At 43.5% G+C, this 25,254-nt stretch overlaps 16 non-coding genes across 16 annotated transcripts; all 16 read left to right on the top strand.

Annotated features, from left to right (window-relative positions):
- Positions 1-5,081: 5,081 nt before the first annotated feature.
- On the top strand, positions 5,082-5,155 carry trnan-guu (transfer RNA asparagine (anticodon GUU)). Its single transcript has one exon. It is a non-coding gene; the product is annotated as a tRNA-Asn (tRNA).
- A 1,455-nt stretch (positions 5,156-6,610) lies between these two features.
- trnan-guu (transfer RNA asparagine (anticodon GUU)) lies at positions 6,611-6,684 on the top strand. The gene has a single exon. It is a non-coding gene; the product is annotated as a tRNA-Asn (tRNA).
- A 1,112-nt stretch (positions 6,685-7,796) lies between these two features.
- On the top strand, positions 7,797-7,870 carry trnan-guu (transfer RNA asparagine (anticodon GUU)). The gene has a single exon. It is a non-coding gene; the product is annotated as a tRNA-Asn (tRNA).
- A 1,115-nt stretch (positions 7,871-8,985) lies between these two features.
- trnan-guu (transfer RNA asparagine (anticodon GUU)) lies at positions 8,986-9,059 on the top strand. Its single transcript has one exon. It is a non-coding gene; the product is annotated as a tRNA-Asn (tRNA).
- A 1,113-nt stretch (positions 9,060-10,172) lies between these two features.
- On the top strand, positions 10,173-10,246 carry trnan-guu (transfer RNA asparagine (anticodon GUU)). Its single transcript has one exon. It is a non-coding gene; the product is annotated as a tRNA-Asn (tRNA).
- A 1,115-nt stretch (positions 10,247-11,361) lies between these two features.
- Positions 11,362-11,435, top strand: trnan-guu (transfer RNA asparagine (anticodon GUU)). Its single transcript has one exon. It is a non-coding gene; the product is annotated as a tRNA-Asn (tRNA).
- Positions 11,436-12,550: 1,115 nt separating this feature from the next.
- On the top strand, positions 12,551-12,624 carry trnan-guu (transfer RNA asparagine (anticodon GUU)). The gene has a single exon. It is a non-coding gene; the product is annotated as a tRNA-Asn (tRNA).
- A 1,113-nt stretch (positions 12,625-13,737) lies between these two features.
- trnan-guu (transfer RNA asparagine (anticodon GUU)) lies at positions 13,738-13,811 on the top strand. Its single transcript has one exon. It is a non-coding gene; the product is annotated as a tRNA-Asn (tRNA).
- A 1,115-nt stretch (positions 13,812-14,926) lies between these two features.
- trnan-guu (transfer RNA asparagine (anticodon GUU)) lies at positions 14,927-15,000 on the top strand. The gene has a single exon. It is a non-coding gene; the product is annotated as a tRNA-Asn (tRNA).
- A 1,114-nt stretch (positions 15,001-16,114) lies between these two features.
- On the top strand, positions 16,115-16,188 carry trnan-guu (transfer RNA asparagine (anticodon GUU)). Its single transcript has one exon. It is a non-coding gene; the product is annotated as a tRNA-Asn (tRNA).
- Positions 16,189-17,303: 1,115 nt separating this feature from the next.
- trnan-guu (transfer RNA asparagine (anticodon GUU)) lies at positions 17,304-17,377 on the top strand. The gene has a single exon. It is a non-coding gene; the product is annotated as a tRNA-Asn (tRNA).
- A 1,112-nt stretch (positions 17,378-18,489) lies between these two features.
- trnan-guu (transfer RNA asparagine (anticodon GUU)) lies at positions 18,490-18,563 on the top strand. The gene has a single exon. It is a non-coding gene; the product is annotated as a tRNA-Asn (tRNA).
- A 1,113-nt stretch (positions 18,564-19,676) lies between these two features.
- Positions 19,677-19,750, top strand: trnan-guu (transfer RNA asparagine (anticodon GUU)). The gene has a single exon. It is a non-coding gene; the product is annotated as a tRNA-Asn (tRNA).
- Positions 19,751-20,863: 1,113 nt separating this feature from the next.
- On the top strand, positions 20,864-20,937 carry trnan-guu (transfer RNA asparagine (anticodon GUU)). Its single transcript has one exon. It is a non-coding gene; the product is annotated as a tRNA-Asn (tRNA).
- A 1,112-nt stretch (positions 20,938-22,049) lies between these two features.
- trnan-guu (transfer RNA asparagine (anticodon GUU)) lies at positions 22,050-22,123 on the top strand. Its single transcript has one exon. It is a non-coding gene; the product is annotated as a tRNA-Asn (tRNA).
- A 1,115-nt stretch (positions 22,124-23,238) lies between these two features.
- Positions 23,239-23,312, top strand: trnan-guu (transfer RNA asparagine (anticodon GUU)). Its single transcript has one exon. It is a non-coding gene; the product is annotated as a tRNA-Asn (tRNA).
- Positions 23,313-25,254: the final 1,942 nt, after the last annotated feature.

Genomic DNA, 25,254 nt, shown 5'->3' with positions numbered 1-25,254 from the left:
CTCTGTGGCGCAATTGGTTAGCGCCTTAAGCCGTTAGTTTAAAGGTTGGTGATTTGAGCCCACCCAGAGATGCTATCTTTCCATTTATAGTGATGTGGAAAGACCTTCCTGGACTTACAGTAAGCATGCTTTTGACCTGCTGTGTTTCCTGTTGTCACATGTGATTGGTGTGTTGTTGAACATGAAAGATGACAAGTTCCTATACCTGCTGCTATACTATACCTAAATGGCTGTCAATGGTCTCTGATCTTCTGTTACTAAATAGCTTGATCATTCTGTGGTCTCCATGGAACATATCATTTATTCATATTAATCCGGCTAGTATGACAATGTAAATTATGTCAATCTGGCATGAAAACCCTTAGCATTTAAATGTATCTCGCTTGAAGGACAATGTTGGTCCAGTATGTGTGTGTTTGTGTGAATATGTGTGTCTATACGCCATGAAAGTGACTCGCCATTACATCATTACATTTACATTTACATTTAAGTCATTTAGCAGACGCTCTTATCCAGAGCGACTTACAAATTGGTGCATTCACCTTATGATATCCAGTGGACAACCACTTTACAATAGTGCATCTAAATCTTTTAAGGGGGGGGTTAGAAGGATTACTCTATCCTATCCTAGGTATTACTTAAAGAGGTGGGGTTTCAGGTGTCTCCGGAAGGTGGTGATTGACTCCGCTGTCCTGGCGTCGTGATGGAGCTTGTTCCACCATTGGGGTGCCAGAGCAGCGAACAGTTTTGACTGGGCTGAGCGGGAACTGTGCTTCCTCAGAGGTAGGGAGGCGAGCAGGCCAGAGGTGGATGAACGCAGTGCCCTTGTTTGGGTGTAGGGCCTGATCAGAGCCTGAAGGTACGGAGGTGCCGTTCCCCTCACAGCTCCGTAGGCAAGCACCATGGTCTTGTAGCGGATGCGAGCTTCAACTGGAAGCCAGTGGAGAGAGCGGAGGAGCGGGGTGACGTGAGAGAACTTGGGAAGGTTGAACACCAGACGGGCTGCGGCGTTCTGGATGAGTTGTAGGGGTTTAATGGCACAGGCAGGGAGCCCAGCCAACAGCGAGTTGTAGTAGTCCAGACGGGAGATGACAAGTGCCTGGATTAGGACCTGCGCCGCTTCCTGTGTGAGGCAGGGTCGTACTCTGCGAATGTTGTAGAGCATGAACCTACAGGATCGGGTCACCGCCTTGATGTTAGTGGAGAACGACAGGGTGTTGTCCAGGATCACGCCAAGGTTCTTAGCACTCTGGGAGGAGGACACAAGGGAGTTGTCAACCGTGATGGCGAGATCATGGAACGGGCAGTCCTTCCCCGGGAGGAAGAGCAGCTCCGTCTTGCCGAGGTTCAGCTTGAGGTGGTGATCCGTCATCCACACTGATATGTCTGCCAGACATGCAGAGATGCGATTCGCCGCCTGGTTATCAGAAGGGGGAAAGGAGAAGATTAATTGTGATTCGTCTGCATAGCAATGATAGGAGAGACCATGTGAGGATATGACAGAGCCAAGTGACTTGGTGTATAGCGAGAATAGGAGAGGGCCTAGAACAGAGCCCTGGGGGACACCAGTGGTGAGAGCGCGTGGTGCGGAGACAGATTCTCGCCACGCCACCTGGTAGGAGCGACCTGTCAGGTAGGATGCAATCCAAGCGTGGGCCGCGCCGGAGATGCCCAACTCGGAGAGGGTGGAGAGGAGGATCTGATGGTTCACAGTATCAAAGGCAGCAGATAGGTCTAGAAGGATGAGAGCAGAGGAGAGAGAGTTAGCTTTAGCAGTGCGGAGAGCCTCTGTGACACAGAGAAGAGCAGTCTCAGTTGAATGCCCAGTCTTGAAACCTGACTGATTAGGATCAAGAAGGTCATTCTGAGAGAGATAGCAGGAGAGCTGGCCAAGGACGGCACAATCAAGAGTTTTGGAGAGAAAAGAAAGAAGGGATACTGGTCTGTAGTTGTTGACATCGGAGCGATCGAGTGTAAGTTTTAAAGGAAGGGGTGCAACTCTCGCTCTCTTGAAGACGGAAGGGACGTAGCCAGCGGTCAAGGATGAGTTGATGAGCGAGGTGAGGTAGGGGAGAAGGTCTCCGGAAATGGTCTGGAGAAGAGAGGAGGGGATCGGGTCAAGTGGGCAGGTTGTTGGGCGGCCGGCCGTCACAAGATGCGAGATTTCATCTGGAGAGAGAGGGGAGAAAGAGGTCAAAGCACAGGGTAGGGCAGTGTGAGCAGGACCAGCGGTGTCGTTTGACTTAGCAAACGAGGATCGGATATCGTCAACCTTCTTTTCAAAATGGGTGATGAAGTCATCCGCAGAGAGGGAGGAGGGGGGAGGAGGGGGGGAGGGGGAGGAGGATTCAGGAGGGAGGAGAAGGTAGCAAAGAGCTTCCTAGGGTTAGAGGCAGATGCTTGGAATTTAGAGTGGTAGAAAGTGGCTTTAGCAGCAGAGACAGAAGAGGAGAATGTAGAGAGGAGGGAGTGAAAGGATGCCAGGTCCGCAGGGAGGCGAGTTTTCCTCCATTTCCGCACGGCTGCCCGGAGCCCTGTTCTGTGAGCTCGCAGTGAGTCGTCGAGCCACGGAGCAGGAGGGGAGGACCGAGCCGGCCTGGAGGATAGGGGACAGAGAAAGTCAAAGGATGCAGAAAGGGAGGAGAGGAGGGTTGAGGAGGCAGAATCAGGAGATAGGTTGGAGAAGGTTTGAGCAGAGGGAAGAGATGATAGGATGGAAGATGAGAGAGTAGCGGGAGAGAGAGAGCGAAGGTTGGGACGGCGCAATACCATCCGAGTAGGGGCAGAGTGAGAAGTGTTGGATGAGAGCGAGAGGGAAAAGGATACAAGGTAGTGGTCGGAGACTTGGAGGGGAGTTGCAATGAGATTAGTGGAAGAACAGCATCTAGTAAAGATGAGGTCAAGCGTATTGCCTGCCTTGTGAGTAGGGGGGGAAGGTGAGAGGGTGAGGTCAAAAGAGGAGAGGAGTGGAAAGAAGGAGGCAGAGAGGAATGAGTCAAAGGTAGACGTGGGGAGGTTAAAGTCACCCAGAACTGTGAGAGGTGAGCCATCCTCAGGAAAGGAACTTATCAAGGCGTCAAGCTCATTGATGAACTCTCCAAGGGAACCTGGAGGGCGATAAATGATAAGGATGTTAAGCTTGAAAGGGCTGGTAACTGTGACAGCATGGAATTCAAATGAGGAGATAGACAGATGGGTCAGGGGAGAAAGAGAGAATGTCCACTTGGGAGAGATGAGGATTCCAGTGCCACCACCCCGCTGGCTCGATGCTCTAGGGGTATGCGAGAACACGTAGGCAGACAAGGAGAGAGCAGTAGGAGTAGCAGTGTTATCTGTGGTAATCCATGTTTCCGTCAGCGCCAGGAAGTCTAGGGACTGGAGGGTAGCATAGGCTGAGATGAACTCAGCCTTGTTGGCCGCAGACCGGCAGTTCCAGAGGCTGCCGGAGACCTGGAACTCCACGTGGGTCGTGCACGCTGGGACCACCAGGTTAGAGTGGCAGCGGCCACGCGGTGTGAAGCGTTTGTATGGCCTGTGCAGAGGGGAGAGAACAGGGATAGACAGACACATAGTTGACAAGCTACAGAAGAGGCTACGCCAATGCAAAGGAGATTGGAATGACAAGTGGACTACACGTCTCGAATGTTCAGAAAGTTAAGCTTACGTTGCAAAAATCTTATTGACTAAAATGACGAAAATGATACAGTACTGCTGGCTGGTGGAGTGGCTGCGTTGTTGACTTTGAACGTGTAGCTGGCTAGGTAACCTCGATAGTTTCCGTACTACACCTTGTCATGATACAAAAGCAACTTTGTAGCTAGCTAACATAACACTAATCAAGACGTTCCTTTGTAATGTATTTAGTCTCTACAGTGCTGCTCGTCGGTAATAGTTGGCTACTTTTGGAAAAATGGCGTCGCGGGGGACGGAAATAGCTGGCTAGCTAACCTCGATAATTACTAAACTACACAATTATCAAGCTATGACAAAGACAACTATGTAGCTAGCTAGCTAACACTGCACTAGTCAAATCGTTCCGTTGTAATGTATTAGTATCTACAGCGCTGCTAGTCGGTAGCGGTTGGCTAGCTAGCAGTGGGTTTGATGATGACTAAGTCTGGAGTCTGGACAACAGACAGCGGCGTTGCGGCTGGCTAGCTAACCTCGATAATTACTCTAAACTACACAATTATCTTAGATACAAAGACAGCAAAGACAGCTATGTAGCTAGCTAGCTAACACTGCACTAGTCAAATCGTTCCGTTGTAATGTATTAGTATCTACAGCGCTGCTAGTCGGTAGCGGTTGGCTAGCTAGCAGTGGGTTTGATGATGACTAAGTCTGGAGTCTGGACAACGGACAACGGCGTCGCGGCTGGCTAGCTAACCTCGATAATTACTCTAAACTACACAATTATCTTAGATACAAAGACAGCAAAGACAGCTATGTAGCTAGCTAACTAACACTAAACTAATGAAGTCGTTCCGTTGTAATGTAATAGATTCTACAGTGCTGCTAGTCGGTAGAAGTTAGCTATTTGGCTAGCTAGCAGTGTTGACTAGCTAGCTAGCAGTGTTGACTACGTTAGGACGAAAATAGCTAACCTCGATAATACTCTAATTACTCTAAACTACACAATTATCTTTGATACAAAGACGGCTATGTAGCTAGCTAAGAAAAATTGCTCAGATCAAACAAATCAAACCGTTGTAATGTAATGAAGTGTAATATTACCTGTGGAGCGAAGCAAAGTGCGAATGCTCGCTCCAAACCGGGGTCAGTCCTCTAACACACAGTTGTTTAAGATATATATTTATCAAATTATATTTGTGATTGTGGCTGAATTTACTCCTGCCAGATGCCTTTTTATATAATTTTGCGCTGACGAACATTGTGCTACATTTTTGCCCTTTTAAGGCCATTCAAAAAGCTAACAAACGTTAGAAAACTACAGGGCTACTTCCTTGAAAATGTTGCGGCACTTTTGATGCACAAAGTGTTGTTGTTTCGTAAACTCCATGTACAGTTGGATGAGATCACGGATGGCCAGCGATCAAGTGTCAGGGTCAGACACATAACAAGTCTCTGTGGTGCAATTGGTTAGCGCGTTAGACTGTTAATCTAAATGTTGGTGGTTCGAGCCCACCCAGGGACGAGAGTTTTCAGGTTGTTGTGCTCCATGATGCAGATGTGACATCCTGGACCTGTAATGAGATTCCCTGTTACTTTGTCCTGCTGAGGGTCAATGCCAACACAAGCTTCTCGAGTGCCATCAGTTTGCGTGTTTGACAATCTATCTAAAGATTGGTCCTTCGACACCAACCATGGATGTCATTTTTCAGAATGTAGCGATGTGAAACTTCCTCACTTGTAGTGATCTTCCATGAGACTTTGGCCTGCTGAGGGTCAATATAATCACAAGTCTCTGTGGCGCAATTGGTTAGTGCCTTAAGCCGTTAGTTTAAAGGTTGGTGATATGAGCCCACCCAGGGACGAGAGTTTTCAGTTTGTTGTGCTCCATGATGCGGATGTGACATCCTCGACCTGTAATGAGATTCCCTGTTACTTTGTCCTGCTGAGGGTCAATGCCAACACAAGCCTCTCTAGTGCAATCAGTTAGTGTGTTTGACAATCTATCTAAAGATTGGTGCTTCGACACCACCCATGGATGACATTTTTCAGATTGTAGCGATGTGAAACTTCCTGACTTGTAGTGAGCTTCCATGAGACTTTGGCCTGCTGAGGGTCAATATAATCACTAGTCTCTGTGGCGCAATTGGTTAGCGCCTTAGGCCGTTAGTTTAAAGGTTGGTGATTTGAGCCCACCCAGAGATGCTATCTTTCCATTTATAGTGATGTGGAAAGACCTTCCTGGATTTACAGTAAGCTCGCTTTTGACCTGCTTTGTTTCCTATTGTCACATGTGATTGGTGTGTTGTTGAACATGAAAGATGACAAGTTCCTATACCTGCTGCTATACTATACCTAAATGTCTGTCAATGGTCTCTGATCTTCTGTTACTCAATAGCTTGATCATTCTGTGGTCTCCATGGAACATATCATTTATTCATATTAATCCGGCAAGTATGACAATGTAAATGATGTCAATCTGGCATGAAAACCCTTAGCATTTAAATGTATCTCGCTTGAAGGACAATGTTGGTCCAGTATGTGTGTGTTTGTGTAAATATGTGTGCCTATACGCCATGAAAGTGACTCGCCATTACATCATTCTTCCGGGGTCAGTCCCCTAATTATTTTGAATGGGCTTGGCGATCATATATTACATTCGTGAAAACGCAGTTGTTTAAGATATATATTTATCAAATTATATTTGTGATTGTGGCTGAATTTACTCCTGCCAGATGCCATTTATATAATGTTGCGCTGACGAACATTGTGCTACATTTTTGCCCTTTTAAGGCCATTCAAAAACCTAACAAACGTTAGAGAACTACAGGGCTACTTCCTTGAAAATGTTGCGGCACTTTCGATGCACGTTGACACAACCATTGGAACAAAGTGTTGTTGTTCTTTCGTAAACTCCATGTACAGTTGGATGAGATCACGGATGGCCAGCGATCAAGTGTCAGGGTCAGACATACAACAAGTCTCTGTGGCGCAATTGGTTAGCGCATTAGACTGTTAATCTAAAGGTTGGTGGTTCGAGCCCACCCAGGGACGAGAGTTTTCAGTTTGTTGTGCTCCATGATGCGGATGTGACATCCTCGACCTGTAATGAGATTCCCTGTTACTTTGTCCTGCTGAGGGTCAATGCCAACACAAGCCTCTCTAGTGCAATCAGTTAGTGTGTTTGACAATCTATCTAAAGATTGGTGCTTCGACACCACCCATGGATGACATTTTTCAGATTGTAGCGATGTGAAACTTCCTGACTTGTAGTGAGCTTCCATGAGACTTTGGCCTGCTGAGGGTCAATATAATCACTAGTCTCTGTGGCGCAGTTGGTTAGCGCCTTAGGCCGTTAGTTTAAAGGTTGGTGATTTGAGCCCACCCAGAGATGCTATCTTTCCATTTATAGTGATGTGGAAAGACCTTCCTGGATTTACAGTAAGCTCGCTTTTGACCTGCTTTGTTTCCTATTGTCACATGTGATTGGTGTGTTGTTGAACATGAAAGATGACAAGTTCCTATACCTGCTGCTATACTATACCTAAATGGCTGTCAATGGTCTCTGATCTTCTGTTACTCAATAGCTTGATCATTCTGTGGTCTCCATGGAACATATCATTTATTCATATTAATCCGGCAAGTATGACAATGTAAATTATGTCAATCTGGCATGAAAACCCTTAGCATTTAAATGTATCTCGCTTGAAGGACAATGTTGGTCCAGTATGTGTGTGTTTGTGTAATATGTGTGCCTATACGCCATGAAAGTGACTCGCCATTACATCATTCTTCCGGGGTCAGTCCTCTAATTATTTTGAATGGGCTTGGCGATCATATATTACATTCGTGAAAACGCAGTTGTTTAAGATATATATTTATCAAATTATATTTGTGATTGTGGCTGAATTTACTCCTGCCAGATGCCATTTATATAATGTTGCGCTGACGAACATTGTGCTACATTTTTGCCCTTTTAAGGCCATTCAAAAACCTAACAAACGTTAGAGAACTACAGGGCTACTTCCTTGAAAATGTTGCGGCACTTTCGATGCACGTTGACACAACCATTGGAACAAAGTGTTGTTGTTTTCGTAAACTCCATGTACAGTTGGATGAGATCACGGATGGCCAGCGATCAAGTGTCAGGGTCAGACATACAACAAGTCTCTGTGGCGCAATTGGTTAGCGCATTAGACTGTTAATCTAAAGGTTGGTGGTTCGAGCCCACCCAGGGACGAGAGTTTTCAGTTTGTTGTGCTCCATGATGCGGATATGACATCCTCGACCTGTAATGAGATTCCCTGTTACTTTGTCCTGCTGAGGGTCAATGCCAACACAAGCCTCTCTAGTGCAATCAGTTAGTGTGTTTGACAATCTATCTAAAGATTGGTGCTTCGACACCACCCATGGATGGCATTTTTCAGATTGTAGCGATGTGAAACTTCCTGACTTGTAGTGAGCTTCCATGAGACTTTGGCCTGCTGAGGGTCAATATAATCACTAGTCTCTGTGGTGCAGTTGGTTAGCGCCTTAGGCCGTTAGTTTAAAGGTTGGTGATTTGAGCCCACCCAGAGATGCTATCTTTCCATTTATAGTGATGTGGAAAGACCTTCCTGGATTTACAGTAAGCTCGCTTTTGACCTGCTTTGTTTCCTATTGTCACATGTGATTGGTGTGTTGTTGAACATGAAAGATGACAAGTTCCTATACCTGCTGCTATACTATACCTAAATGTCTGTCAATGGTCTCTGAACTTCTGTTACTCAATAGCTTGATCATTCTTTGGTCTCCATGGAACATATCATTTATTCATATTAATCCGGCAAGTATGACAATGTAAATTATGTCAATCTGGCATGAAAACCCTTAGCATTTAAATGTATCTCGCTTGAAGGACAATGTTGGTCCAGTATGTGTGTGTTTGTGTGAATATGTGTGCCTATACGCCATGAAAGTGACTCGCCATTACATCATTCTTCCGGGGTCAGTCCCCTAATTATTTTGAATGGGCTTGGCGATCATATATTACATTCGTGAAAACGCAGTTGTTTAAGATATATATTTATCAAATTATATTTGTGATTGTGGCTGAATTTACTCCTGCCAGATGCCATTTATATAATGTTGCGCTGACGAACATTGTGCTACATTTTTGCCCTTTTAAGGCCATTCAAAAACCTAACAAACGTTAGAGAACTACAGGGCTACTTCCTTGAAAATGTTGCGGCACTTTCGATGCACGTTGACACAACCATTGGAACAAAGTGTTGTTGTTCTTTCGTAAACTCCATGTACAGTTGGATGAGATCACGGATGGCCAGCGATCAAGTGTCAGGGTCAGACATACAACAAGTCTCTGTGGCGCAATTGGTTAGCGCGTTAGACTGTTAATCTAAAGGTTGGTGGTTCGAGCCCACCCAGGGACGAGAGTTTTCAGTTTGTTGTGCTCCATGATGCGGGTATGACATCCTCGACCTGTAATGAGATTCCCTGTTACTTTGTCCTGCTGAGGGTCAATGCCAACACAAGCCTCTCTAGTGCAATCAGTTAGTGTGTTTGACAATCTATCTAAAGATTGGTGCTTCGACACCACCCATGGATGGCATTTTTCAGATTGTAGCGATGTGAAACTTCCTGACTTGTAGTGAGCTTCCATGAGACTTTGGCCTGCTGAGGGTCAATATAATCACTAGTCTCTGTGGTGCAGTTGGTTAGCGCCTTAGGCCGTTAGTTTAAAGGTTGGTGATTTGAGCCCACCCAGAGATGCTATCTTTCCATTTATAGTGATGTGGAAAGACCTTCCTGGATTTACAGTAAGCTCGCTTTTGACCTGCTTTGTTTCCTATTGTCACATGTGATTGGTGTGTTGTTGAACATGAAAGATGACAAGTTCCTATACCTGCTGCTATACTATACCTAAATGTCTGTCAATGGTCTCTGAACTTCTGTTACTCAATAGCTTGATCATTCTTTGGTCTCCATGGAACATATCATTTATTCATATTAATCCGGCAAGTATGACAATGTAAATTATGTCAATCTGGCATGAAAACCCTTAGCATTTAAATGTATCTCGCTTGAAGGACAATGTTGGTCCAGTATGTGTGTGTTTGTGTGAATATGTGTGCCTATACGCCATGAAAGTGACTCGCCATTACATCATTCTTCCGGGGTCAGTCCCCTAATTATTTTGAATGGGCTTGGCGATCATATATTACATTCGTGAAAACGCAGTTGTTTAAGATATATATTTATCAAATTATATTTGTGATTGTGGCTGAATTTACTCCTGCCAGATGCCAATTATATAATGTTGCGCTGACGAACATTGTGCTACATTTTTGCCCTTTTAAGGCCATTCAAAAACCTAACAAACGTTAGAGAACTACAGGGCTACTTCCTTGAAAATGTTGCGGCACTTTCGATGCACGTTGACACAACCATTGGAACAAAGTGTTGTTGTTTTCGTAAACTCCATGTACAGTTGGATGAGATCACGGATGGCCAGCGATCAAGTGTCAGGGTCAGACATACAACAAGTCTCTGTGGCGCAATTGGTTAGCGCGTTAGACTGTTAATCTAAAGGTTGGTGGTTCGAGCCCACCCAGGGACGAGAGTTTTCAGTTTGTTGTGCTCCATGATGCGGATATGACATCCTCGACCTGTAATGAGATTCCCTGTTACTTTGTCCTGCTGAGGGTCAATGCCAACACAAGCCTCTCTAGTGCAATCAGTTAGTGTGTTTGACAATCTATCTAAAGATTGGTGCTTCGACACCACCCATGGATGACATTTTTCAGATTGTAGCGATGTGAAACTTCCTGACTTGTAGTGAGCTTCCATGAGACTTTGGCCTGCTGAGGGTCAATATAATCACTAGTCTCTGTGGCGCAGTTGGTTAGCGCCTTAGGCCGTTAGTTTAAAGGTTGGTGATTTGAGCCCACCCAGAGATGCTATCTTTCCATTTATAGTGATGTGGAAAGGCCTTCCTGGATTTACAGTAAGCTCGCTTTTGACCTGCTTTGTTTCCTATTGTCACATGTGATTGGTGTGTTGTTGAACATGAAAGATGACAAGTTCCTATACCTGCTGCTATACTATACCTAAATGTCTGTCAATGGTCTCTGATCTTCTGTTACTCAATAGCTTGATCATTCTGTGGTCTCCATGGAACATATCATTTATTCATATTAATCCGGCAAGTATGACAATGTAAATTATGTCAATCTGGCATGAAAACCCTTAGCATTTAAATGTATCTCGCTTGAAGGACAATGTTGGTCCAGTATGTGTGTGTTTGTGTGAATATGTGTGCCTATACGCCATGAAAGTGACTCGCCATTACATCATTCTTCCGGGGTCAGTCCCCTAATTATTTTGAATGGGCTTGGCGATCATATATTACATTCGTGAAAACGCAGTTGTTTAAGATATATATTTATCAAATTATATTTGTGATTGTGGCTGAATTTACTCCTGCCAGATGCCAATTATATAATGTTGCGCTGACGAACATTGTGCTACATTTTTGCCCTTTTAAGGCCATTCAAAAACCTAACAAACGTTAGAGAACTACAGGGCTACTTCCTTGAAAATGTTGCGGCACTTTCGATGCACGTTGACACAACCATTGGAACAAAGTGTTGTTGTTCTTTCGTAAACTCCATGTACAGTTGGATGAGATCACGGATGGCCAGCGATCAAGTGTCAGGGTCAGACATACAACAAGTCTCTGTGGCGCAATTGGTTAGCGCGTTAGACTGTTAATCTAAAGGTTGGTGGTTCGAGCCCACCCAGGGACGAGAGTTTTCAGTTTGTTGTGCTCCATGATGCGGATGTGACATCCTCGACCTGTAATGAGATTCCCTGTTACTTTGTCCTGCTGAGGGTCAATGCCAACACAAGCCTCTCTAGTGCAATCAGTTAGTGTGTTTGACAATCTATCTAAAGATTGGTGCTTCGACACCACCCATGGATGACATTTTTCAGATTGTAGCGATGTGAAACTTCCTGACTTGTAGTGAGCTTCCATGAGACTTTGGCCTGCTGAGGGTCAATATAATCACTAGTCTCTGTGGTGCAGTTGGTTAGCGCCTTAGGCCGTTAGTTTAAAGGTTGGTGATTTGAGCCCACCCAGAGATGCTATCTTTCCATTTATAGTGATGTGGAAAGACCTTCCTGGATTTACAGTAAGCTCGCTTTTGACCTGCTTTGTTTCCTATTGTCACATGTGATTGGTGTGTTGTTGAACATGAAAGATGACAAGTTCCTATACCTGCTGCTATACTATACCTAAATGTCTGTCAATGGTCTCTGATCTTCTGTTACTCAATAGCTTGATCATTCTGTGGTCTCCATGGAACATATCATTTATTCATATTAATCCGGCAAGTATGACAATGTAAATTATGTCAATCTGGCATGAAAACCCTTAGCATTTAAATGTATCTCGCTTGAAGGACAATGTTGGTCCAGTATGTGTGTGTTTGTGTGAATATGTGTGCCTATACGCCATGAAAGTGACTCGCCATTACATCATTCTTCCGGGGTCAGTCCCCTAATTATTTTGAATGGGCTTGGCGATCATATATTACATTCGTGAAAACGCAGTTGTTTAAGATATATATTTATCAAATTATATTTGTGATTGTGGCTGAATTTACTCCTGCCAGATGCCATTTATATAATGTTGCGCTGACGAACATTGTGCTACATTTTTGCCCTTTTAAGGCCATTCAAAAACCTAACAAACGTTAGAGAACTACAGGGCTACTTCCTTGAAAATGTTGCGGCACTTTCGATGCACGTTGACACAACCATTGGAACAAAGTGTTGTTGTTCTTTCGTAAACTCCATGTACAGTTGGATGAGATCACGGATGGCCAGCGATCAAGTGTCAGGGTCAGACATACAACAAGTCTCTGTGGCGCAATTGGTTAGCGCGTTAGACTGTTAATCTAAAGGTTGGTGGTTCGAGCCCACCCAGGGACGAGAGTTTTCAGTTTGTTGTGCTCCATGATGCGGATATGACATCCTCGACCTGTAATGAGATTCCCTGTTACTTTGTCCTGCTGAGGGTCAATGCCAACACAAGCCTCTCTAGTGCAATCAGTTAGTGTGTTTGACAATCTATCTAAAGATTGGTGCTTCGACACCACCCATGGATGGCATTTTTCAGATTGTAGCGATGTGAAACTTCCTGACTTGTAGTGAGCTTCCATGAGACTTTGGCCTGCTGAGGGTCAATATAATCACTAGTCTCTGTGGTGCAGTTGGTTAGCGCCTTAGGCCGTTAGTTTAAAGGTTGGTGATTTGAGCCCACCCAGAGATGCTATCTTTCCATTTATAGTGATGTGGAAAGACCTTCCTGGATTTACAGTAAGCTCGCTTTTGACCTGCTTTGTTTCCTATTGTCACATGTGATTGGTGTGTTGTTGAACATGAAAGATGACAAGTTCCTATACCTGCTGCTATACTATACCTAAATGTCTGTCAATGGTCTCTGAACTTCTGTTACTCAATAGCTTGATCATTCTTTGGTCTCCATGGAACATATCATTTATTCATATTAATCCGGCAAGTATGACAATGTAAATTATGTCAATCTGGCATGAAAACCCTTAGCATTTAAATGTATCTCGCTTGAAGGACAATGTTGGTCCAGTATGTGTGTGTTTGTGTGAATATGTGTGCCTATACGCCATGAAAGTGACTCGCCATTACATCATTCTTCCGGGGTCAGTCCCCTAATTATTTTGAATGGGCTTGGCGATCATATATTACATTCGTGAAAACGCAGTTGTTTAAGATATATATTTATCAAATTATATTTGTGATTGTGGCTGAATTTACTCCTGCCAGATGCCATTTATATAATGTTGCGCTGACGAACATTGTGCTACATTTTTGCCCTTTTAAGGCCATTCAAAAACCTAACAAACGTTAGAGAACTACAGGGCTACTTCCTTGAAAATGTTGCGGCACTTTCGATGCACGTTGACACAACCATTGGAACAAAGTGTTGTTGTTTTCGTAAACTCCATGTACAGTTGGATGAGATCACGGATGGCCAGCGATCAAGTGTCAGGGTCAGACATACAACAAGTCTCTGTGGCGCAATTGGTTAGCGCGTTAGACTGTTAATCTAAAGGTTGGTGGTTCGAGCCCACCCAGGGACGAGAGTTTTCAGTTTGTTGTGCTCCATGATGCGGATATGACATCCTCGACCTGTAATGAGATTCCCTGTTACTTTGTCCTGCTGAGGGTCAATGCCAACACAAGCCTCTCTAGTGCAATCAGTTAGTGTGTTTGACAATCTATCTAAAGATTGGTGCTTCGACACCACCCATGGATGACATTTTTCAGATTGTAGCGATGTGAAACTTCCTGACTTGTAGTGAGCTTCCATGAGACTTTGGCCTGCTGAGGGTCAATATAATCACTAGTCTCTGTGGCGCAGTTGGTTAGCGCCTTAGGCCGTTAGTTTAAAGGTTGGTGATTTGAGCCCACCCAGAGATGCTATCTTTCCATTTATAGTGATGTGGAAAGACCTTCCTGGATTTACAGTAAGCTCGCTTTTGACCTGCTTTGTTTCCTATTGTCACATGTGATTGGTGTGTTGTTGAACATGAAAGATGACAAGTTCCTATACCTGCTGCTATACTATACCTAAATGTCTGTCAATGGTCTCTGAACTTCTGTTACTCAATAGCTTGATCATTCTTTGGTCTCCATGGAACATATCATTTATTCATATTAATCCGGCAAGTATGACAATGTAAATTATGTCAATCTGGCATGAAAACCCTTAGCATTTAAATGTATCTCGCTTGAAGGACAATGTTGGTCCAGTATGTGTGTGTTTGTGTGAATATGTGTGCCTATACGCCATGAAAGTGACTCGCCATTACATCATTCTTCCGGGGTCAGTCCCCTAATTATTTTGAATGGGCTTGGCGATCATATATTACATTCGTGAAAACGCAGTTGTTTAAGATATATATTTATCAAATTATATTTGTGATTGTGGCTGAATTTACTCCTGCCAGATGCCATTTATATAATGTTGCGCTGACGAACATTGTGCTACATTTTTGCCCTTTTAAGGCCATTCAAAAACCTAACAAACGTTAGAGAACTACAGGGCTACTTCCTTGAAAATGTTGCGGCACTTTCGATGCACGTTGACACAACCATTGGAACAAAGTGTTGTTGTTCTTTCGTAAACTCCATGTACAGTTGGATGAGATCACGGATGGCCAGCGATCAAGTGTCAGGGTCAGACATACAACAAGTCTCTGTGGCGCAATTGGTTAGCGCGTTAGACTGTTAATCTAAAGGTTGGTGGTTCGAGCCCACCCAGGGACGAGAGTTTTCAGTTTGTTGTGCTCCATGATGCGGATGTGACATCCTCGACCTGTAATGAGATTCCCTGTTACTTTGTCCTGCTGAGGGTCAATGCCAACACAAGCCTCTCTAGTGCAATCAGTTAGTGTGTTTGACAATCTATCTAAAGATTGGTGCTTCGACACCACCCATGGATGACATTTTTCAGATTGTAGCGATGTGAAACTTCCTGACTTGTAGTGAGCTTCCATGAGACTTTGGCCTGCTGAGGGTCAATATAATCACTAGTCTCTGTGGCGCAGTTGGTTAGCGCCTTAGGCCGTTAGTTTAAAGGTTGGTGATTTGAGCCCACCCAGAGATGCTATCTTTCCATTTATAGTGATGTGGAAAGACCTTCCTGGATTTACAGTAAGCTCGCTTTTGACCTGCTTTGTTTCCTATTGTCACATGTGATTGGTGTGTTGTTGAACATGAAAGATGATAAGTTCCTATACCTGCTGCTATACTATACCTAAATGTCTGTCAATGGTCTCTGATCTTCTGTTACTCAATAGCTTGATCATTCTGTGGTCTCCATGGAACATATCATTTATTCATATTAATCCGGCAAGTATGACAATGTAAATTATGTCAATCTGGCATGAAAACCCTTAGCATTTAAATGTATCTCGCTTGAAGGACAATGTTGGTCCAGTATGTGTGTGTTTGTGTGAATATGTGTGCCTATACGCCATGAAAGTGACTCGCCATTACATCATTCTTCCGGGGTCAGTCCTCTAATTATTTTGAATGGGCTTGGCGATCATATATTACATTCGTGAAAACGCAGTTGTTTAAGATATATATTTATCAAATTATATTTGTGATTGTGGCTGAATTTACTCCTGCCAGATGCCATTTATATAATGTTGCGCTGACGAACATTGTGCTACATTTTTGCCCTTTTAAGGCCATTCAAAAACCTAACAAACGTTAGAGAACTACAGGGCTACTTCCTTGAAAATGTTGCGGCACTTTCGATGCACGTTGACACAACCATTGGAACAAAGTGTTGTTGTTCTTCGTAAACTCCATGTACAGTTGGATGAGATCACGGATGGCCAGCGATCAAGTGTCAGGGTCAGACATACAACAAGTCTCTGTGGCGCAATTGGTTAGCGCGTTAGACTGTTAATCTAAAGGTTGGTGGTTCGAGCCCACCCAGGGACGAGAGTTTTCAGTTTGTTGTGCTCCATGATGCGGATGTGACATCCTCGACCTGTAATGAGATTCCCTGTTACTTTGTCCTGCTGAGGGTCAATGCCAACACAAGCCTCTCTAGTGCAATCAGTTAGTGTGTTTGACAATCTATCTAAAGATTGGTGCTTCGACACCACCCATGGATGGCATTTTTCAGATTGTAGCGATGTGAAACTTCCTGAATTGTAGTGAGCTTCCATGAGACTTTGGCCTGCTGAGGGTCAATATAATCACAAGTCTCTGTGGCGCAGTTGGTTAGCGCCTTAGGCCGTTAGTTTAAAGGTTGGTGATTTGAGCCCACCCAGAGATGCTATCTTTCCATTTATAGTGATGTGGAAAGGCCTTCCTGGATTTACAGTAAGCTCGCTTTTGACCTGCTTTGTTTCCTATTGTCACATGTGATTGGTGTGTTGTTGAACATGAAAGATGACAAGTTCCTATACCTGCTGCTATACTATACCTAAATGTCTGTCAATGGTCTCTGATCTTCTGTTACTCAATAGCTTGATCATTCTGTGGTCTCCATGGAACATATCATTTATTCATATTAATCCGGCAAGTATGACAATGTAAATTATGTCAATCTGGCATGAAAACCCTTAGCATTTAAATGTATCTCGCTTGAAGGACAATGTTGGTCCAGTATGTGTGTGTTTGTGTGAATATGTGTGCCTATACGCCATGAAAGTGACTCGCCATTACATCATTCTTCCGGGGTCAGTCCCCTAATTATTTTGAATGGGCTTGGCGATCATATATTACATTCGTGAAAACGCAGTTGTTTAAGATATATATTTATCAAATTATATTTGTGATTGTGGCTGAATTTACTCCTGCCAGATGCCATTTATATAATGTTGCGCTGACGAACATTGTGCTACATTTTTGCCCTTTTAAGGCCATTCAAAAACCTAACAAACGTTAGAGAACTACAGGGCTACTTCCTTGAAAATGTTGCGGCACTTTCGATGCACGTTGACACAACCATTGGAACAAAGTGTTGTTGTTCTTTCGTAAACTCCATGTACAGTTGGATGAGATCACGGATGGCCAGCGATCAAGTGTCAGGGTCAGACATACAACAAGTCTCTGTGGCGCAATTGGTTAGCGCGTTAGACTGTTAATCTAAAGGTTGGTGGTTCGAGCCCACCCAGGGACGAGAGTTTTCAGTTTGTTGTGCTCCATGATGCGGATGTGACATCCTCGACCTGTAATGAGATTCCCTGTTACTTTGTCCTGCTGAGGGTCAATGCCAACACAAGCCTCTCTAGTGCAATCAGTTAGTGTGTTTGACAATCTATCTAAAGATTGGTGCTTCGACACCACCCATGGATGGCATTTTTCAGATTGTAGCGATGTGAAACTTCCTGACTTGTAGTGAGCTTCCATGAGACTTTGGCCTGCTGAGGGTCAATATAATCACTAGTCTCTGTGGCGCAGTTGGTTAGCGCCTTAGGCCGTTAGTTTAAAGGTTGGTGATTTGAGCCCACCCAGAGATGCTATCTTTCCATTTATAGTGATGTGGAAAGGCCTTCCTGGATTTACAGTAAGCTCGCTTTTGACCTGCTTTGTTTCCTATTGTCACATGTGATTGGTGTGTTGTTGAACATGAAAGATGACAAGTTCCTATACCTGCTGCTATACTATACCTAAATGTCTGTCAATGGTCTCTGATCTTCTGTTACTCAATAGCTTGATCATTCTTTGGTCTCCATGGAACATATCATTTATTCATATTAATCCGGCAAGTATGACAATGTAAATTATGTCAATCTGGCATGAAAACCCTTAGCATTTAAATGTATCTCGCTTGAAGGACAATGTTGGTCCAGTATGTGTGTGTTTGTGTAAATATGTGTGCCTATACGCCATGAAAGTGACTCGCCATTACATCATTCTTCCGGGGTCAGTCCCCTAATTATTTTGAATGGGCTTGGCGATCATATATTACATTCGTGAAAACGCAGTTGTTTAAGATATATATTTATCAAATTATATTTGTGATTGTGGCTGAATTTACTCCTGCCAGATGCCATTTATATAATGTTGCGCTGACGAACATTGTGCTACATTTTTGCCCTTTTAAGGCCATTCAAAAACCTAACAAACGTTAGAGAACTACAGGGCTACTTCCTTGAAAATGTTGCGGCACTTTCGATGCACGTTGACACAACCATTGGAACAAAGTGTTGTTGTTTCGTAAACTCCATGTACAGTTGGATGAGATCACGGATGGCCAGCGATCAAGTGTCAGGGTCAGACATACAACAAGTCTCTGTGGCGCAATTGGTTAGCGCGTTAGACTGTTAATCTAAAGGTTGGTGGTTCGAGCCCACCCAGGGACGAGAGTTTTCAGTTTGTTGTGCTCCATGATGCGGATGTGACATCCTCGACCTGTAATGAGATTCCCTGTTACTTTGTCCTGCTGAGGGTCAATGCCAACACAAGCCTCTCTAGTGCAATCAGTTAGTGTGTTTGACAATCTATCTAAAGATTGGTGCTTCGACACCACCCATGGATGGCATTTTTCAGATTGTAGCGATGTGAAACTTCCTGACTTGTAGTGAGCTTCCATGAGACTTTGGCCTGCTGAGGGTCAATATAATCACTAGTCTCTGTGGTGCAGTTGGTTAGCGCCTTAGGCCGTTAGTTTAAAGGTTGGTGATTTGAGCCCACCCAGAGATGCTATCTTTCCATTTATAGTGATGTGGAAAAGACCTTCCTGGATTTACAGTAAGCTCGCTTTTGACCTGCTTTGTTTCCTATTGTCACATGTGATTGGTGTGTTGTTGAACATGAAAGATGACAAGTTCCTATACCTGCTGCTATACTATACCTAAATGTCTGTCAATGGTCTCTGATCTTCTGTTACTCAATAGCTTGATCATTCTGTGGTCTCCATGGAACATATCATTTATTCATATTAATCCGGCAAGTATGACAATGTAAATTATGTCAATCTGGCATGAAAACCCTTAGCATTTAAATGTATCTCGCTTGAAGGACAATGTTGGTCCAGTATGTGTGTGTTTGTGTGAATATGTGTGCCTATACGCCATGAAAGTGACTCGCCATTACATCATTCTTCCGGGGTCAGTCCCCTAATTATTTTGAATGTGCTTGGCGATCATATATTACATTCGTGAAAACGCAGTTGTTTAAGATATATATTTATCAAATTATATTTGTGATTGTGGCTGAATTTACTCCTGCCAGATGCCATTTATATAATGTTGCGCTGACGAACATTGTGCTACATTTTTGCCCTTTTAAGGCCATTCAAAAACCTAACAAACGTTAGAGAACTACAGGGCTACTTCCTTGAAAATGTTGCGGCACTTTCGATGCACGTTGACACAACCATTGGAACAAAGTGTTGTTGTTTCGTAAACTCCATGTACAGTTGGATGAGATCACGGATGGCCAGCGATCAAGTGTCAGGGTCAGACATACAACAGGTCTCTGTGGCGCAATTGGTTAGCGCGTTAGACTGTTAATCTAAAGGTTGGTGGTTCGAGCCCACCCAGGGACGAGAGTTTTCAGTTTGTTGTGCTCCATGATGCGGATATGACATCCTCGACCTGTAATGAGATTCCCTGTTACTTTGTCCTGCTGAGGGTCAATGCCAACACAAGCCTCTCTAGTGCAATCAGTTAGTGTGTTTGACAATCTATCTAAAGATTGGTGCTTCGACACCACCCATGGATGGCATTTTTCAGATTGTAGCGATGTGAAACTTCCTGACTTGTAGTGAGCTTCCATGAGACTTTGGCCTGCTGAGGGTCAATATAATCACTAGTCTCTGTGGTGCAGTTGGTTAGCGCCTTAGGCCGTTAGTTTAAAGGTTGGTGATTTGAGCCCACCCAGAGATGCTATCTTTCCATTTATAGTGATGTGGAAAGACCTTCCTGGATTTACAGTAAGCTCGCTTTTGACCTGCTTTGTTTCCTATTGTCACATGTGATTGGTGTGTTGTTGAACATGAAAGATGACAAGTTCCTATACCTGCTGCTATACTATACCTAAATGTCTGTCAATGGTCTCTGATCTTCTGTTACTCAATAGCTTGATCATTCTGTGGTCTCCATGGAACATATCATTTATTCATATTAATCCGGCAAGTATGACAATGTAAATTATGTCAATCTGGCATGAAAACCCTTAGCATTTAAATGTATCTCGCTTGAAGGACAATGTTGGTCCAGTATGTGTGTGTTTGTGTGAATATGTGTGCCTATACGCCATGAAAGTGACTCGCCATTACATCATTCTTCCGGGGTCAGTCCCCTAATTATTTTGAATGGGCTTGGCGATCATATATTACATTCGTGAAAACGCAGTTGTTTAAGATATATATTTATCAAATTATATTTGTGATTGTGGCTGAATTTACTCCTGCCAGATGCCATTTATATAATGTTGCGCTGACGAACATTGTGCTACATTTTTGCCCTTTTAAGGCCATTCAAAAACCTAACAAACGTTAGAGAACTACAGGGCTACTTCCTTGAAAATGTTGCGGCACTTTCGATGCACGTTGACACAACCATTGGAACAAAGTGTTGTTGTTTTCGTAAACTCCATGTACAGTTGGATGAGATCACGGATGGCCAGCGATCAAGTGTCAGGGTCAGACATACAACAAGTCTCTGTGGCGCAATTGGTTAGCGCGTTAGACTGTTAATCTAAAGGTTGGTGGTTCGAGCCCACCCAGGGACGAGAGTTTTCAGTTTGTTGTGCTCCATGATGCGGATGTGACATCCTCGACCTGTAATGAGATTCCCTGTTACTTTGTCCTGCTGAGGGTCAATGCCAACACAAGCCTCTCTAGTGCAATCAGTTAGTGTGTTTGACAATCTATCTAAAGATTGGTGCTTCGACACCACCCATGGATGGCATTTTTCAGATTGTAGCGATGTGAAACTTCCTGACTTGTAGTGAGCTTCCATGAGACTTTGGCCTGCTGAGGGTCAATATAATCACTAGTCTCTGTGGCGCAATTGGTTAGCGCCTTAGGCCGTTAGTTTAAAGGTTGGTGATTTGAGCCCACCCAGAGATGCTATCTTTCCATTTATAGTGATGTGGAAAGACCTTCCTGGATTTACAGTAAGCTCGCTTTTGACCTGCTTTGTTTCCTATTGTCACATGTGATTGGTGTGTTGTTGAACATGAAAGATGACAAGTTCCTATACCTGCTGCTATACTATACCTAAATGTCTGTCAATGGTCTCTGATCTTCTGTTACTCAATAGCTTGATCATTCTTTGGTCTCCATGGAACATATCATTTATTCATATTAATCCGGCAAGTATGACAATGTAAATTATGTCAATCTGGCATGAAAACCCTTAGCATTTAAATGTATCTCGCTTGAAGGACAATGTTGGTCCAGTATGTGTGTGTTTGTGTGAATATGTGTGCCTATACGCCATGAAAGTGACTCGCCATTACATCATTCTTCCGGGGTCAGTCCCCTAATTATTTTGAATGGGCTTGGCGATCATATATTACATTCGTGAAAACGCAGTTGTTTAAGATATATATTTATCAAATTATATTTGTGATTGTGGCTGAATTTACTCCTGCCAGATGCCATTTATATAATGTTGCGCTGACGAACATTGTGCTACATTTTTGCCCTTTTAAGGCCATTCAAAAACCTAACAAACGTTAGAGAACTACAGGGCTACTTCCTTGAAAATGTTGCGGCACTTTCGATGCACGTTGACACAACCATTGGAACAAAGTGTTGTTGTTTCGTAAACTCCATGTACAGTTGGATGAGATCACGGATGGCCAGCGATCAAGTGTCAGGGTCAGACATACAACAAGTCTCTGTGGCGCAATTGGTTAGCGCGTTAGACTGTTAATCTAAAGGTTGGTGGTTCGAGCCCACCCAGGGACGAGAGTTTTCAGTTTGTTGTGCTCCATGATGCGGATATGACATCCTCGACCTGTAATGAGATTCCCTGTTACTTTGTCCTGCTGAGGGTCAATGCCAACACAAGCCTCTCTAGTGCAATCAGTTAGTGTGTTTGACAATCTATCTAAAGATTGGTGCTTCGACACCACCCATGGATGGCATTTTTCAGATTGTAGCGATGTGAAACTTCCTGACTTGTAGTGAGCTTCCATGAGACTTTGGCCTGCTGAGGGTCAATATAATCACAAGTCTCTGTGGCGCAGTTGGTTAGCGCCTTAGGCCGTTAGTTTAAAGGTTGGTGATTTGAGCCCACCCAGAGATGCTATCTTTCCATTTATAGTGATGTGGAAAGGCCTTCCTGGATTTACAGTAAGCTCGCTTTTGACCTGCTTTGTTTCCTATTGTCACATGTGATTGGTGTGTTGTTGAACATGAAAGATGACAAGTTCCTATACCTGCTGCTATACTATACCTAAATGTCTGTCAATGGTCTCTGATCTTCTGTTACTCAATAGCTTGATCATTCTGTGGTCTCCATGGAACATATCATTTATTCATATTAATCCGGCAAGTATGACAATGTAAATTATGTCAATCTGGCATGAAAACCCTTAGCATTTAAATGTATCTCGCTTGAAGGACAATGTTGGTCCAGTATGTGTGTGTTTGTGTGAATATGTGTGCCTATACGCCATGAAAGTGACTCGCCATTACATCATTCTTCCGGGGTCAGTCCCCTAATTATTTTGAATGGGCTTGGCGATCATATATTACATTCGTGAAAACGCAGTTGTTTAAGATATATATTTATCAAATTATATTTGTGATTGTGGCTGAATTTACTCCTGCCAGATGCCATTTATATAATGTTGCGCTGACGAACATTGTGCTACATTTTTGCCCTTTTAAGGCCATTCAAAAACCTAACAAACGTTAGAGAACTACAGGGCTACTTCCTTGAAAATGTTGCGGCACTTTCGATGCACGTTGACACAACCATTGGAACAAAGTGTTGTTGTTCTTTCGTAAACTCCATGTACAGTTGGATGAGATCACGGATGGCCAGCGATCAAGTGTCAGGGTCAGACATACAACAGGTCTCTGTGGCGCAATTGGTTAGCGCGTTAGACTGTTAATCTAAAGGTTGGTGGTTCGAGCCCACCCAGGGACGAGAGTTTTCAGTTTGTTGTGCTCCATGATGCGGATGTGACATCCTCGACCTGTAATGAGATTCCCTGTTACTTTGTCCTGCTGAGGGTCAATGCCAACACAAGCCTCTCTAGTGCAATCAGTTAGTGTGTTTGACAATCTATCTAAAGATTGGTGCTTCGACACCACCCATGGATGACATTTTTCAGATTGTAGCGATGTGAAACTTCCTGACTTGTAGTGAGCTTCCATACATGAAGGGACATCGCGTGCGCCATCCGTATGGTTAGTGAGAAAGTCCATGTTGCAAATGTACCCTCCCTTACTAGACGTCCGACCACGTCCGATAAATCCGCGGACGGCGTCGGGCCGATCGCGGGGGCCGGATCTTCCAGGAAGTCATCGAACGGAGTCTCTCGGACCTTCGGTTTCCGTTTAATTAAATTTTCAAATTTTGGTCATTTCCTTGCAGTCCCGGATTATTCCACGAGAGGGCGTATGGAATCATATTGCAAATGTAACATATATCACCAATCGCGACACGGCTTTTTCTCCTAAACCGAAGATAATTCGAAGACGAAACTCGGTCTGCGTGGGTTTGGCATAATGGGCAGTTGGCCCCGAACAGGATGGAGTCGAGGCCTCGACGCTTTTCGAGTTAAGGCTATTTTTCTGGGATTGAAAGTCAAACAGGAAAATAGAGTGCTGATTTGACCGCTTCACATCAAACTACATGAGCCTACGGTGTCAGGAGAAAAGGAACCATGCATTTACCAATGTTCATTTCAGAGAAATTGTACAATGACACATTGGTGATATTCAACAACAAGAGGTTTTTTTTTCAAAAAAGTTACATATCCAGTTGCAGCGTGTTCAGATGAGTCCGTTAAGGCAGGTTTCGGAGCTCTGCGAGATTTCTGTGATTTTCTGTGATTTTCTGAAACAACACACACTTGTTCAACCCTCTGTAAATAAGTCAGTTCTTAACAGAAACACTTAAAACTCAATATTCTATAAGAGCCTAACGTTCAGATTCCTGTGTCAACCAGAAATGCCTTATAATGGTGTCATAGGGGCTGTTTTGAAGGGTTAAAAAGGTCAGATCTTTCCACAACTTCATATGTGTGACTAGGCAACCCTCATGAACTGTAAATCAGTCATTTATCCCATCAGATGTCAAAGAAAAGCTCTCTCAAACACACACACAGCAAGGACGGAGTGACACAGTGCGGTGCTTAAAGACACAAAGAGCCTGCAATGGCATTACCATTATCTCTAGGCTGAGACGAGTTCAATGAGACGCCCCGCTTGACCGTAGCTTGCTCGGTATGAGCGCAGCGACCGTGAGAAAACTAGGCCCAAAATGAGGCCTGCACCAATATGTCAAGTGCTTATGGGTGACAGTGAGAGAACCATTAGGGTTAGAAGCACAATTCAACCTCAGGAGCGTTCCTGAGGTCCTCCCGATCTGTGCAAGCCTAACCTTGACCCTGTGGCATTAACCCTTCACAGTGAAAAGAAGGTGTTTAGATCAAACTGTGTGCAATGACTTCTCTCCCCATAGGAATACATTGACAATTCTCCTAAATTCAACCTGAAGTCTATGTGGGTTATGAATGCCTTATGAACCTGTCTTCTATAACAATCCATCAGGCTACTGTGAGGTCTACCTGTGTCGATTCTAAGGTTCCTGGAGCAACCGGAAAATGTTAAAATCACCCTAGAGCTATTGTCATATAAGCAACATGCAGATTGTGAAAATCACGCAACTCAACCATCTGTTATTCAGTCAATTCTTAAGGTAGAGACTTCATATTCAGGATTCTGTTTATGTCTAACCCAAAGACAACGTGTGTGAAGCAAGAGCTTCCTGTGACAACCGGAAGTTGTTAAAAACAGCCAAGAGCTATTGTCATATGGTCAACCTGCATATAGTGAAAATCACGCAACTCAACCATCTGTTA

The sequence above is a fragment of the Salmo trutta genome, chromosome 8, assembly GCF_901001165.1.
Source record: "Salmo trutta chromosome 8, fSalTru1.1, whole genome shotgun sequence".
Taxonomy (NCBI): domain Eukaryota; kingdom Metazoa; phylum Chordata; class Actinopteri; order Salmoniformes; family Salmonidae; genus Salmo; species Salmo trutta.
The sequence above is the reverse complement of the archived record's forward strand: the minus strand, read 5'-3'. Positions and strand labels throughout refer to the sequence as shown.